Below are 15829 nucleotides of genomic sequence, written 5' to 3'. Positions count from 1 at the left end.
GACTCACAGAGCAGCTGACAGACCAAGAGGGCTCATCCATTGTGAAAACCCAAATTGGGATAGAGCTTAGGTCTCATGGCTGATCGGAGAACAGGAGATTTATCTGATCCCTGGGCAGTGCAATTCCCTTCAGCCTCACCACTGTTAGCCATATCAAATCGGATACCCAGTGCACATCTCAGGGAGCTGCAGGGATGTGCTTAGCCAGGAGCTACCACACTAGTAGAACTGCTTTACTGCCTTAAAGGACAACCTGACACAGAGAAAAGCGCCTCTCCTGCAAGTTAGTGGGTCGGTGGTGCTTTAAGCTGTCCCCAGACTATTCCCCTCCTTGGAAATAGCCGCTGGGACTCATTAGCACCAACGGCCTTGCCTCTACAAAAGGCAAGCAATCCTAATTCCCAAAGAGCAGGCTTTGAGTCCCTGCGCGCAAGGGGGTCTCCTGTGAATTGCAGTATGTTTATTATATTGGACGTTCCTTGTTCCTGTTCAAATGAAACATATCAAGACAGTCCTGGGCTGGGCACCGGATGGAGAGCCTTCCTGCCTCTGAGTGACACTAAGGAGAGCAATAACATTCTTCCAGGTCTGACTCCATCATTTTAATCATGGCAACTGTAAGCACCCCCGCTGCTAATCCCAGCGCTGGGCTTCCCGGGTCCTGAAGTCAGCCTAGTAGGGAATCCAATTAATGAGCCGCGTTTGCAGAATGACTTAACTCAGTTGTTACCACTGGGAAAACAGATATATATACAATGGAATATTACTCAGCCATAAAAAGAAACAAAATTGAGCTATTTGTAATGAGGTGGATAGACCTAGAGTCTGTCATACAGAGTGAAGTAAGTCAGAAAGAGAAAGACAAATACCGTATGCTAACACATATATATGGAATTTAAGGAAAAAAATGTCATGAAGAACCTAGGGGTAAGACAGGAATAAAGACACAGACCTACTAGAGAATGGACTTGAGGGTATGGGGAGGGGGGAGGGTAAGCTGTGACAAAGTGAGAGAGAGGCATGGACATATATACACTACTAAACGTAAAATAGATAGCTAGTGGGAAGCAGCCGCATAGCACAGGGAGATCAGCTCGGTGCTTTGTGACCACCTAGAGGGGTGGGATAGGGAGGGTGGGAGGGAGGGAGACGCAAGAGGGAAGAGATATGGGAACATATGTATATGTATAGCTGAGTCACTTTGTTATAAAGCAGAAACTAACACACCATTGTAAAGCAATTATACTCCAATAAAGATGTTAAAAAAAAAAAAGAGAAATGGAAAGTGTAGGTTCCCTCTCTATCGCTTTGTGTCCCAAAACCAGACGCACTGTCCTTGTGACGAGGAATGGGGGTTTTGTTTTGGTTCAATTGTCAAACCAAAATTCCCACTTTCTTGTCTAGTCACTGGTTACCATCTGTTTAGCTAAAAGGCTATGAGGATTCTAATCCCGTGTTTAGTTTCCTAAAATGTTTGTGTGCCTGCTTCTCCATCCAGAGTTTTCTTCACATGCTTTTCAGAGGGGAAGGGAACCGTACACAACGTGTTTTCCATCTGCACTGTAGAAAGTAAAGTAATTCAGAACTGGAAATTTATGTTTTAATTCAGTATTAATATTGTTTGGATGTAGTGTCCAAACAGATTTTTCAATTTAATGTTCTGCAGAGTTTTCTTTACCTCAATACTTACTTAAACTGCCAGTTTGACAGTTTTGTTTGTTTCAGAAAAAGCAAAAACGCTGTGGTTTTCTTCCTCTCTTTTTAAAATGAATACATATACTTCGTGGAAGAGGGGCAGCCGGGGCCAGACCAGGGTGAGAACAAGCAGAAACCTCACTTCCCATCTCCTGTCCTCCCCTGCATCCCATCACGCTTCCTTTGACACCTTCTCCCCAAGCCCACACCTGCCAGCCTTCTCCAGACAGGACAGGGAGAGAGAGAGGGAGGGAGGGAGGGAGGGAGAGAGAGAGAGAGAGAGAGAGAGAGGGAGAAGGAGGGAGAGGGAGAGGGAGAGAGGGAGAGATAGAGAGGGAGAGGGAGAGGGAGAGAGGGAGAGAGAGAGAGGAAGAGGGAGAGGGAGAGAGGGAGAGAGAGAGAGGGAGAGGGAGAGGGAGGGGGAGAGAGAGAGAGGGAGAGGGAGAGGGAGGGAGAGGGAGAGGGAGGGGGAGAGAGAGAGAGAGAGGGAGAGGGAGAGGGAGAGAGAGAGAGAGGGGGGTCAATAAACATATATTTGAGGGCAAATTGGAGAGCTTTCAAAGAGCAGATTTTAATTGTGTCTAGTCATCCCTGGCAGGTGTCATTTGTTAGCGATAATTGACAAAGCGGGATACGTGTGCAAGAGAGACTGTTTTCAAAAGATATTTTATGCATTAAAAATCAACTTTAAAATAGATCAATTTAAGGTAGTTCTCCCAGGCGATATTTACATACAGTATCTTTTATCCATGAGTCATTTGATATCAACAGCATCACTGTCATCACCACGGATTTTGTAGAAGTGAGGAGGGTTTCTTTCCTTCTCTTTAATTGTTTTGTTCCAGCCTGAAGCACTGAGATATTATATCGCAGACAAAAAATGAACAGAACTATGTGCTCATTCTTAGTGTGGAAACTTGCTAATAAAAGAGGAATCTCTGGGACTTCCCTGGTGGCGCAGTGGTTAAGAATCCGCCTGCCAATGCAGGGGACACGGTTTCGATCCTTGGTCCGGGAAGATCTCACATGCCACGGAGCAACTAAGCCTGTGCGCCACAACTACTGAGCCTGCGCTCTAGAGCCCGTGCGCCACAACTACTGAGCCTACGCCTTAGAGCCCATGAGGCGCAACTACTGAAGCCCGCACACCTAGAGCCTGTGCTCCACAGCAAGAGAAGCCACCGCAATGAGAAGCCCGTGCACCGAGACGAAGAGTAGCTCCTGCTTGCTGCAACTAGAGAAAGCCCGCGCGCAGCAACAAAGACCCAACGCAGCCAAAAATTAATTAATTAATTAATTAATTAATTATTTTTAAAAAGAGGCAGCTCTCAGCTCTGCAGTAGGAAACAACAGAAGGAAACAGCAGCTTTGTTAGACGAGGCCATCTTTCCTTAGCCCAGAACTATGAAGCTTTAAAAGATTTTACATCCAATGGAAACTTCCTTTAGCTTTCAAAAGAAACACGTAATCCTCTGACCTGTCAGTTTAGCACAATGGATAAATACTGTCTTGTAGTGCAAGTACTGTATGTTCATTTCATCAAAAACTTAGGCTCAAACAAAATGCCACGCTCTTTAATTACAAAATTTTTCTGGGGACGCTCCAAAAATAATTTCTCAAATTATCCTAAATTTAGGTATTTTTAAAATACTATCTCCTAACCCAGTTTTCCCCCTCACTCCACATTTTCCTGGAGTTCTAGCAAAACACCAATTTAGAAAATTAGTCAACTAATTTAAATATGATTCGCCAACTAAGTTAACTGTAACCCTATAGTAAACTAGGTCAAACTGAAGTTTTCCAGAGTTTGTACTTCCTGTCTTCTTGGGTACAAAAGCCCACTCTCACGTGCAAATGAGCATTTCTCTTTAACTCTGTTAGATGGCCTGCCAAACACTGGGCTATTACTCAAAACTTAACTCTGTCTATTACTCAAAACTTAACTTTGGGGCTTCCCTGGTGGTGCAGTGGTTGAGAGTCCGCCTGCCGATGCAGGGGGCGCAGGTTCATGCCCCGTCCTGGAAGATCCCACATGCCACGGAGTGACTGGGCCCGTGAGCCATGGCCGCTGAGCCTGCGCGTCTGGAGCCTGTGCTCCACAATGGGAGAGGCCACAACAGTGAGAGGCACGCATACTGCAAAAACAAAAAAAAACTAACTTTGGCTTCTATTAAAGAAAGCAGAAGGCATTCATGAAGAGTGACTATATAATTACGAAACTCAAGTGAAGTTTATGTTAGCAAAGCAAAGCTCCATCAGTTCTTTCAGGGTGTGCTGACCAAGACAGAGACGGCTGGGACTCTGCAAACTCCAAGAGCACAGGCAGAGCAATCTCCATGATAACCTCCCTTTAGCCTGGGGAAGGCTGTCCCTACAGCTGTGGACTTCTGCATTGTTGCCTTTGCTGGTCAGGAACAGCCATCTTTCCAAGGCTCAACATCTATCTTCCCTTGGTTTTCAGAACTGCCAAAGGTCTGTGCAGGACTGCTGTGAGGTCTTGCTACCAAACTCAGGTTCAGCTGCTCACCACTTGAAAGCCAGTATTCGAGAGACAAGTATTAGAAGGAAAGGAAAGATTGCTTTATCCAGGAGGCCAGCAACCTGGGGAGAAGGCAGACACAGGTCCAAAAGCCAATTCCCCACTGCCAATCAGGGGGCAAGAGCTTTTAAAGGGGAGTTTCAGGTGTATATAGGGAGGGGGCTATGTGCAGAACAGCCCAGTTAGCTCAGACAGTCATCTTGAAGTTGGCCGTGTGGTGGTCTGATCAGAGTCATCGTGATTGTTTTAAGTACAGTTAAGCGTCAGTTCCAGAGCTGGTTTGAGGCCAGTTTTCAGAACTGTGTGAGATGGAGCAGCTAGGTCATGGCCACAGTCTGGTCATCATGTAGTTAACTTCTACCTGGTGGAGGTTTCAGTATCTGCAAAACAGCCCAAAAGATATGACTCAGAATATTCTCTATAGCCCTTGAGGAGGAAATCAATGCCCTTGGATTTGTTTAATGGCTGAACTATTACTATTTTGTCTTGTTTGACTATTTTACTTTGCTGTTTCATTTTTCATTTCTCTGATTAAATTTATCCTTTGGCTGAAGTTTTCCTACAGACAAGAGACAGGCTGAGGACATTGCCGGGGGGCGGGGAGGGGTGGTGTCTGTCCTGGGAAGGCCCCATAGGGTCCTGCTCGGTTTCAGTCCGGTTCCCTTAGCAGAGGGGTGTGGGTCAGCCACTTCTTTCCTATTGGTCCCATCAGGGCTGGTACCACTCATGCTGTTGAAGCTGCTGGTGAGATTCGCCAAGGCGGCTTGAAGCACAGGGGTCCGGGAGAGGAGTATTCCTCTGTGGCCGTGGTGTGCTGGAGCCAGTTGGTAACAGCTCACAAAAGCCAATTAGTAAACCTTCAGGAATTTTGCAAGCCAGTTGTTAAACCCTTGGTAGCTTGAAATCAGCCACGGTGGGAACATTTACACCACGGAAATGGGCAAATGTTTAAAAACTCAGGCTTTGGGGTTTTTTTCCCATAGAGCTAGTTGTTAAATATTTATCCACATACCATGGGGCTGGGTCATCTCTTGGCTGCCAGGAGAACCAGACACATGGTTCCTAATTGCTTTCTGAGGCTGCTGGAGAGCCCAAGAAGATGGAGGTGTGGGAAATCCAATTTCCCAGCAGGTAGTATGGCTGAAGCCAGAGGTTGTATCAGAGACATTCTTCCACTTAGCCTTGAAAACGTGAGTCACTACTGTTGCCTTTCGCTGACTCAAATTGCATAATAAACGTCTGAGACAGCTCAGACAGCTCAGCTCAGAGATGCAGAGAACTGCATCTCAGTTTTCTTTCATTTTCAATATCACTTCTCTGGGAATCTATGGGATGACCTTGAATGAAAAGGTGAGGTTGAATTACGTGGCTAATAAGACGACTCTGTAGTCCATTTCCTGGGAAAGAGGTGGATTTCTGGGTGAATGCTTAAGTGACATCCAAGGTTAATTGCAGGACAGAACAATGGTGAAAGCACATTGAAGGTAACTATACCGTCAGGTAGAAATTTCACTGTGGCAGGTGCCGTCACTGCCCACCCCCCTCCACCACCCTGCCCACCATGCCCTTGAGCCTCATCATTGTAGTGAAGGTCTGCCCACCCCACTTTCAACCCCAGCAGCTGCCTCTCCTTGTCGGAGGGCTTTATGCTGGAAAATTAAAGATCCCAGGGAGCAACTCTCAACAAAAGGCAGAGCCAGTGTGAAAATTCCCCTGCGCCTAGTTTGGGAGGAGTCTGACGCCTGTTCTGTGTTTTCACCTAAAGTTCCTTAGCAGTTTAAGGTCCAGTGTCACAGGTGGTAATTGGCTTCATAAGGCATTCTTTGTTGGGTTTCCTCCCTTCCCCATCTCTCTTTTCCATTTTCCACTAGTTTCCCTAGGATTACCACCCAAGTAACTACTGGGGCTGGAAACTTTGCCCCACCCAGAGCCTGCATCCAGGGAAAATGACTAAGACGGTCCCTTTCACTGACGTTTCACTCATCCAGGGCCCAATCATACATGCACCCTGGTCTCCAAAAGAAGCCAGACCTGTGCTGATACACAGTGACAGCATATTCTAGCCAAAGATGTTCTTCCTGCATCTGACCTAGAGCTGGACACGTGTTACATCATGTTGCTTGTAATTAAACCCAACTGAGGCTCTATCCCATCCTAGAGCCCTCAACCAATGATCTACAGGGATCTGAGGACTGAGTAAAAACGAGGACTTTTTTTAAAGCTTTATTATGTAAATTTTCAAGCACACAAGATTAGAGCTGACAATATAACGAACCCTTTTGTTCTCATCACCTAGCTTCAATAATTATCAACATGACTATTCCCCTTTAAAAGCATTTATACCCTCCATTCTTTTTTTGCTGGATTATTTTAAAGTAAATCCAAAGTATCACCTCACTTCATCTGTAAATATTTCAAAGTCTCATAAAAAATAACATAAGAGCATTTTCTAAAATATATTACTAACATCACACTAAATAATGAAGGAAAGAAAAATTCCTCCCTAACATCAGGAACAAGACAAGGATGACCCTCTCACAACTTCTATTCAGCATTGTACTGGAGGTTCTAGCCAGGGCAACTAGGCAAGAAAAAGAAATAAAATTTATACTGATTGAAAAAGAAGAAGTAAAATTATCTTTTTTTTGTAGATGACATGATCTTATATACAGAAAATCCTAAGGAACTTTGAGAACTAATAAATGAGCTCACAAAGTTTCAGGATACAAGATTGATATTTAAAAAATCAATTATTTTTCTCTACACTAACAATTCCAAAATGATGTTATGGAAGCAATCCCCTTTACAATAGCATCAAAAAAAATAATAAAATGCTCAGGAAAAGAAGAGCAAGACTTGAGTACTGAAAACTATAAAACATCACTCAAGAAATTAAATAGAAAGACATCTTGTCTTCATGGATTGGAAGACTTAATGCTGTTTAGATGGCAGTACGCCCCCAAATGACCTACAGATTCAGTGCAATCCTTATCAAAATTCCAACTTTATTTCTCACAGAAATAAACAAACGGATTCTAAAATTCATAAGGAAATGTAAGGATCCAGAAGAGCCAAAACAATTTTTTAAAATAAGGACAAAGTTGGAGGACTCACACATTCCACTTTCAAAACTTACTGCAAAGTGAGAGTAATCAAGCTAGTATTGGCATATAGATAGACATAAAGATCAATGGATTAGAAATGAGAATCCAGAAAAGTTCCATACATCTATGGTCCATTGATTTTTGACAAGGGTGCCAAGACAACGCAACAGGTAAAGAGTAGTCTTTTCTACAAATGGTGCTAGGACCACTGGATATCTACATGCAAAGAATGAATTCAGACTCCTATCTCATAACACATACAAAAATGAACTCAAAATGAATCACAGACTTAAAGGTAAGAGCTAAAACTATAAAACTCATAGAAAAAAGTATTAGAGTAAATCTGTGTGACTTTCAGTTAGGCTGAGTCTTCTTAGATAGAACACCAAAAGCAAAAGAAACCAAAGGAAAATAAAAACAGATAAATTGGACTTCATCAAAATTTTACATTTGCATGCTTCAAAGGACACTCTCAAGAAAGAGAAAAGACAGCCCACAGACTAGGAGAAAATATCTGCAAATCAAATACCTGATAAGGGTCTGGTATCCAAAATATATAAAGAACTCTTACAGCTCAATAAAAAGAAAACTCAATTTTTTAAGTGGACAAAGAATTTGAATAGACAATTCTCTGCAGAAGATATACAAATGACCAATAAGCACATGAAAAATACCATTAATCATTAAGAAAAAGCATATCAAAAATGAGATACCACTTCACATCCACTAAAGGCTATAATCAAAAAACAGATAATAACAACTATTGGTAAAGACGTGGAGAAATTGAAACCCTCGTACGTTGTTGAAAAGAATATAAAATGGTGCAGCTGCCGTGAAAATAGTTGGCAATTTCTCATAAAGTTCAACATAGAGTTATCATTTGATTCATCAATTCCATTCCTAAGTGTATACCTAAGAGAAATGCAAACATATGTCCACACAAAAACTTGTACACAGATGTTCATAGCAGCATTACTTATAATAGCCACAAAGTAGAAACAACACAAATGTCCGTCAACTAATGAATGGATTAACAAAATGTGGTATATCCATACAATGGAATATTATTCAGTCACAAAAAGGAATGAAGTACTGACACATGCTACAGTGTGAGTGAACCTTGTTATGCTAACTGAAAGAAACCAATCACAAAAGGCCACATCTTGAATAATTCCATTTGTATGAAAAGTCAAGAATAGGCAAATCTGTAGAAGCAGAGAGTTGATTAGTTGGAACTGAGGCGAAATGGGGAGTGACTGATAATGAGCTATGGGGTTTCTTTCATGAGAGAGATTTGTGGCCGGCTTTGAAGATAGAGAGGAGACATCTGAGGAGGGATGGAGGCAGCTTCCAGGAGCAGAAATCGAACATCAAGGAAATGGGAACCTCAGTCCTACAACCACAAGGAACTAAATTCAGCCAACAACCTGAGTGATCCTAGAGGTGGATTCTTCTCCAGGACGTCCAGAGAGGAACACAGCCCCAGGGGCATCTTGATTCCAGCCTTACAAGACCCTGAGCCAAGGACCCAGCCATGCCTCTCCCAGACCTCTGATCTACAGAACTAGGAGCTGATAACTGAGTGCTGTTTTAAGCTGTTAGGTCTGTGGTAAGTTCATTGCCATGCAGCAAAAGTCAGCACAGCCTGCTGTTTATGGCGTGGCTTTTCTCTCACTCTTCAACACACGTCCCTGCTCTTTTGTAGCAACACACGTGCCTGCAAACTTGTAGACCAGGAATTTTTACAAAGGGTGAAGCCGGTCTGCTCAAAAACATGACATTTTTGAGGGTTATCTACAACATCTAATACTTTGAAAAGATGTAAAAGGACACTAAAGAGAACAAAAATAAAAACTGATTTAAAAAGTAAAAGTATAAAAGACAATGAAAAGTTTTGTCATTAAGTATTAAAGGGCAAGAGAGTAAAATGCAATGTAAATATTTTACTGGTCAATGTAAAAATAGTAAATCTACCATGTGATAAGAATCAAAAGGAAATCTTCTAAAGGTTAATGTAACAAACTAAAAGGCAATTTTTATCTTCTAGGTTTCTTGAGATATAATGGGCATGCAACACTGTAAGTTTAAGGTGTACAGCATAATGATTTGATTTATGTAGATCATGAAATGATTACTAAAAGGCAATTTTAAAAGTTAAAAATTATTTTTAAACTTTTTAGAAATTAATTTTTAAAACAAAAATTGATGTTAAAAATTATAAAACAAAAGAAATTATTAAAAATTAAAAGTAGAACCATTTTACAGAAAAGAACAGAAATTCTAAAACTTTTTTTTAAACACCTTTATTGGAGTATAATTGCTTTACAATGGTGTCTTAGTTTCTGCTTTATAACAAAGTGAATCAGTTATACATATGTTCCCATATCTCTTCCCTCTTGCGTCTCCCTCCCTCTAAAACTTCTTAATTAAAAACAAATAGAAGTTAAGTGAAATAAGCAGGACCATATAATGAAAATCAGTAAATTTCAATGAAATAATACAACACACCCCAGAGGCAATTTAAGACTAAGGTCATTGAAACCTGAGATTCCAAGAAAGTAAGGGAAACAGATGAAGCTTGGAGGAAAGGTGGACGCCTTACAGGGTGCGCCGGCCCTCAGCCTCAGGGGCTAGTGGCTAGTGAGGACCAGAAGGACACTGTCTCCCAAATCTCTGGCCCTTCACTTTCTGGTAGATCACTACCCACAGGTGCAGACTTATGTCCAGGGAGCCAGTGCCTTAAAGAGCCTTCCAAGTATGTATTTGTATAAAGATTCACTTTGCTGTACACTTGAAACTAACACAACATTGTAAATCAATTACACCCCAATAAAAATTTTAAAAAAAAGAAACCTACCTCTTAGTACCTGGACATAGGAAGCAATTAATAGGAATATGCCGAGTTTCATGAGAGAAAACGTCTCATTAGTTGATAACCAAGAGGCCTCAATGAAATGGAGATGCAGAAATACTGCTGGTGGCAGGTCATTGTAAGCTTCTTGTATTATTCCTTCTCTTTGGTGACAATACATAAAATAGTTCATGGATTAATCTGAGTTAACATTAGAAAAGAAATATTCTCTAAGCATAACCTACCACCTCATCTCTCTGTTCATCTGTTGGCTTCTATTATTTTGTTTCTTCTATGCAAAGAAGTTTGCTCACTTGGAAGTAAAGTGTTTGAAATATCACCAACAAATTAAAAAAAAAAATCCCTGTAAGCTTTCAGAAGTGCAGCTTTTTCCCAGGCTACACTCACCCCAGCCTCCACCCATAGTCCAGGGGTTCTGTCTTCTGCTGGAGGTGGGGGAGCTGTCCAGTCCCCCCAGCACCAAGGAGTTGGCACATCTGTGCCCTGCACGGAGCAGTGGTTCCCCCATGGCGTGGGGAGGACCCAGGAGTCCCGCCGTCCTCTTGTAGCTGCCCTCAGCCCAACTCCATGCCTCTTAAGGCACCTACCAGGTGCAGTCTGCCCTACACACTGCCTGCCCAGGCATCACAGTTCTCCTGTAGGAACTGGGATCCCTTGGACACAAAACTGTTGTCAACCACAGCCTAACCCTGACCCCCAGGAGAATCAGCCCACACCCTCCATAGACGGCTGTGGAGAAGAGACATAAGGTGGCCCAGAAACCTCCAAATGAGCAAAACTTGGTTAGTCTCCATGGGGTAGGACAGGACAATGCACGTCCACAAGGCTTTAGCTCATGGTGGCTAGTTAGGAGGGGGTGTAGCTCAGTGATAGAGCACATGCTTGGCACGTATGAGGCCCTGGGTTCAATCCCCAGCACCTCCAGGTATTGGCTCTATTTTTCTCTGGTGGAATAATGATGGAATATTGTTCAAACATTGTGGCTAAAGCAGTCACTATGGGGGCCTAAAACACATGAAAGTGAGCAGAGATGCTCATTCCCTCTCCACCCAGATGCTCAGGTCCTAAGCTTCTCTGGGGGTCCACTGTACTTGCTCAGCACCTGCCTATAATGGAGGGGTGCCTGGAAAGTGCCCCTCTCCTCCTGGCTCTTATGTCATTGTTCCGTGGCTCCTCTTTGTAAATATCAGGACGGGCAGGGTGCCTGTTGCCGAGGAAGTGGAGGAGCCGCTCTGCAACGTCTCCAGGTCGCACCCAGAGAGGACCTCAGCCTCTCCTGCAAATGCACTGGGCTCCTTGCCCAGAGCTCTTTAAAAATCAGCATGGAGGAAACCTTCAAGATGACGGAGGAGTAAGAAGTGGAGATCACCTTCCTCCCCACAAATACATCAGAAATACATCTACATGTGGAACAACTCCTACAGAACACCTACTGAATGCTGGCAGAAGACCTCAGACTTCCTGAAAGGGTGCGTGAGGAGAGGGGATTCAGAGCACCGCCTAAACAAGCTCCAGAGATGGGCGTGAGCCATGGCAATCAGTGCGGACACCAGAGACGGGCATGAAATGCTAAGACTGCTGCTGCCGCCACCAAGGAGCCTGTGTACAGCACAGGTCACTCTCCACACTTCCCCTCACGGGAGCCTGTACAGCCCGCCACTGCCAGGGTCCCATGATCCAGGGACAACTTCCCCGGGAGAACACACATCATGCCCCAGGCTGGTACTACGTCATGCCAGCCTCTGCCACCTCAGGCTCGCCCCACACTCCGTGCCCCTCCCTCCCCTGGCCTGAGTGAGCCAGAGACCCCGAGTCAGCTGCTCCTTTAACCCCGTCCTGTCTGAGCGAAGAACAGACGCCCTCCGGTGACCTACATGCAGAGGCGGGGCCAAATCCAAAGCTGAACCCCAGGAGCTGTGAGAACAAAGAAGAGAAAGGGAAATTTCTCCCAGCAGCCTCAGGAGCAGCGGATTAAATCCCCACAATCAACCTGATGTACCCTGCATCTGTGGAATACCTGAATAGACAATGAATCATCCCAAAATTGAGGCGGTGGACTTTGGGAGCAACTGTAGACTTGGGGTTTGCTTTCTGCATCTAATTTGTTTATCTTAGTTTAGTATTTAGAGTTTATTATCATTGGTAGATTTGTTTATTGATTTGGTTGCTCGCTTCCTTTTTTTATATATATATATAGATTTTTTTTCCTTTTTCTCTTTGTAAGTGTGTATGTGTATGCTTCTTTGTGTGATTTTGTCTGTAAAAACTTTGTTTTTACCATCCTATGGTTCTGTCTGTCGGTTTCTTTTTTTTTTCAGCATACTTTTTAGTGCTAGTTATCATTGGTGGATTTGTTTTTGGTTTTGTTGCTCTCTTTCTTTCTTTCTCTTTCTTTATTACTTTTTAATTTTTTATTTTTAATAATTTTTTAATAACTTTCTTTTCTTCTCTTTTCTTTTCTTTCTTTCTTTCCCCTTTTCTCCCTTTTCTTCTGAGCCATGTGGCTGACACAGTCTTGGTGCTCCGGCCAGGTGTCAGGCCCATGCCTCTGAGGTGGGAGAGCCAAGTTCAGGACACTGGTCAACAAGAGACCTCCTGCCACACATAATATCAAATGGTGAAACCTCTCCCAGGGATCTCCATCTCAACGTTAAGACCCAGCTCCGCTCAACGACCAGCAAGCTACAGTGTGGGACACCCTATGCCAAACAACTAGAAAGACAGGAACACAACCCCACTCATTAGCAGAGAGGCCACCTAAAATCAAAATAAGGTCCCAGACACCCCAAAACACACAACCAGACGCAGTCCTGCCCACCAGAAAGACAAGATCCAGCCTCACCCACCAGAACACAGGCACAAGTCCCCTCCACCAGGAAGCCTACACAACCCACTGAACCAACCTTAGCCACTGGAGGCAGACACCAAAAACAACAGGAACTACAAACCTCCAGCCTGGGAAAAGGAGGCCCCAAACACAGTAAGTTAAGCAAAATGAGAAGACAGAAAAACACACAGCAGATGAAGGAGCAAGGTAAAACCCACCAGACCTAACAAATGAAGAGGAAATAGGCAGTCTACCTGAAAAAGAATTCAGAATAATGATAGTAGAGATGATCCAAAATCTTTGAAATAGAATGGAGAAAATACAAGAAAAGTTTAACAAGGACGTAGAAGAACTAAAGAGCAAACAGACAATGATGAACAACACAAGAAATGAAATTAAACATTCTCTAGAAGGAATCAATAGCACAGTAACTGAGGCAGAAGAACGGATAAGTGACCTGGAAGATAAAATAGTAGAAATAACTACTGCAGAGCGGAATAAAGAAAAAAGAATGAAAAGAATTAAGGACAGTCTCAGAGACCTCTGGGACAACATTAAATGCACAAACATTCGAATTATAGAGGTTCCAGAAGAAGAAGAGAAAAAGAAAGGGACTGAGAAAATATTTGAAGAGATTATAGTTGAAAACTTCCCTAATATGGGAAAGGAAATAGTCAATCAAGTCCAGGAAGCACAGGGAGTCCCATAAAGGATAAATCCAAGGAGAAACATGCCAAGACATATATTAATCAAACTCTCAAAAATTAAACACAAAGAAAAAATATTAAAAGCAACAAGGGAAAAACAAATAACATACAAGAGAATCCCCATAAGGTTAACAGCTGATATTTCAGCAGAAACTCTGCAAGCCAGAAGGAAGTGGCAGAACATATTTAAAGTGATGAAGGAGAAGAACCTGCAACCAAGATTACTCTACCCAGCAAGGATCTCATTCAGATTCGATGGAGAAATTAAAACCTTTACAGACAAGCAAAAGCTAAGTGAATTCAGCACCACCACACCAGCTTTACAACAAATGCTAAAGGAACTTCTCTAGGCAGGGAAAACAAGAGGAGGAAAAGACCTACAATAACAAACCCAAAACAATTAAGAAAATGGTAATAGGAACATACATATCAATAACTACCTTAAATGTAAATAGATTCAATGCTCCCACCAAAAGACACAGACTGGATGAATGGATACAAAAACAAGACCCATACATATGCTGCCTATAAGAGACCCACTTCAGACCTAGGGACACATACAGACTGAAAGTGAGGGGATGGAAGAAGATATTCCACGCAAATGGAAATCAAAAGAAAGCTGGAGTAGCAATTCTCATATCAGACAAAAGAGACCTTAAAATGAAGATTATTACAAGAGACAAAAAGGACACTACATAATGATCAAGGGATCAATCCAAGAAGAAGACATAATAATTGTAAATATTTATGCACCCAACATAGGAGCACCTCCATACATAAGGCAAATACTAACAGCCATAAAAGGGGAAATTGACAGTAACACAATCATACTAGGGGACTCTAACACCCCACTTTCACCAATGGACAGATCATCCAAAAGGAAAAAAATAAGGAAACACAAGCTTTAAATGATACATTAAACAAGATGGACTTAATTGATATTTATAGGACATTCCATCCAAAAACAACAGAATACACTTTCTTTTCAAGTGCTCATGGAACATTCTCCAGGATAGATCATATCTTGGGTCACAGATCAAGCCTTGGTAAATTTAAGAAAATTGAAATCATATCAAGTATTTTTTCTGACCACAACGCTATGAGACTAGTTGAGTTTATTTTTGTGTATGGTGTTAGGGAGTGTTCTAATTTCATTCATTCATTTCATTCTAGTTTATCTTCTCAACTAGTCTCACACCAGTCAGAATGGCCATCATCAAAAAATCTAGAAACAATAAATGCTGGAGAGGGTGTGGAGAAAAGGGAACCCTCTTACACTGTTGGTGGGAATGTAAATTAATACAGCCACTGTGGAGAACAGTATGGAGGTTCCTTAAAAAACTACAAATAGAACTACCATATGACCCAGCAATCCCGCCACTGGGCATATATCCTGAGAAAACCATAATTCAAAAAGAGTCATGTACCAAAATGTTTACTGCAGCTCTATTTACAATAGCCAGGAGATGGAAACAACCTAAGTGTCCATCATTGGATGAATGGATAAAGAAGATGTGGCACATATATACAATGGAATATTACTCAGCCATAAAAAGAAACGAAATTGAGCTATTTGTAATGAGGTGGATAGACCTAGAGTCTGTCATACAGAGTGAAGTAAGTCAGAAAGAGAAAGACAAATACCGTATGCTAACACATATATATGGAATCTAAAAAAAAAAAAATAGGTTCTGAAAAACCTAGGGGCAGGACAGGAATAAAGACTCAGGTGTAGAGAATGGACTTGAGGACACGGGGAGGGAGAGGGGAAGCTGGGACGAAGTGAGAGAGTGGCATGGACATATAGACACTACCAAATGTAAAATAGATAGCTAGTGGGAAGCAGCCACACAGCACAGGGAGATCAGCTCTGTGCTTTGTGACCACCTAGAGGGGTGGAATAAGGAGGGTGGGAGGGAGATGCAAGAGGGAGGAGATATGGGGATATATGTATATGTATAGCTGATTCACTTTTTTATACAGCAGAAACTAACACACCATTGTAAAGCAATTATACTCCAATAAAGATGTTAAAAAAAAAATCAGCATGGACCTTTCAGAATACAGAAATTGCCCAGCCTTCAG

The 15829-nt window shown here is 42.4% G+C and overlaps 1 non-coding gene across 1 annotated transcript; it reads left to right on the top strand.

The window, feature by feature from the left end:
- Positions 1–11062: 11062 nt before the first annotated feature.
- On the top strand, positions 11063–11134 carry TRNAA-GGC (transfer RNA alanine (anticodon GGC)). The gene has a single exon. It is a non-coding gene; the product is annotated as a tRNA-Ala (tRNA).
- The last annotated feature ends 4695 nt before the right edge of the window (positions 11135–15829 follow it).

Source organism: Globicephala melas, chromosome 7, assembly GCF_963455315.2.
Source record: "Globicephala melas chromosome 7, mGloMel1.2, whole genome shotgun sequence".
Taxonomy (NCBI): Eukaryota; Metazoa; Chordata; class Mammalia; order Artiodactyla; family Delphinidae; genus Globicephala; species Globicephala melas.
This window is presented reverse-complemented; position numbering and strand designations above follow the sequence as displayed.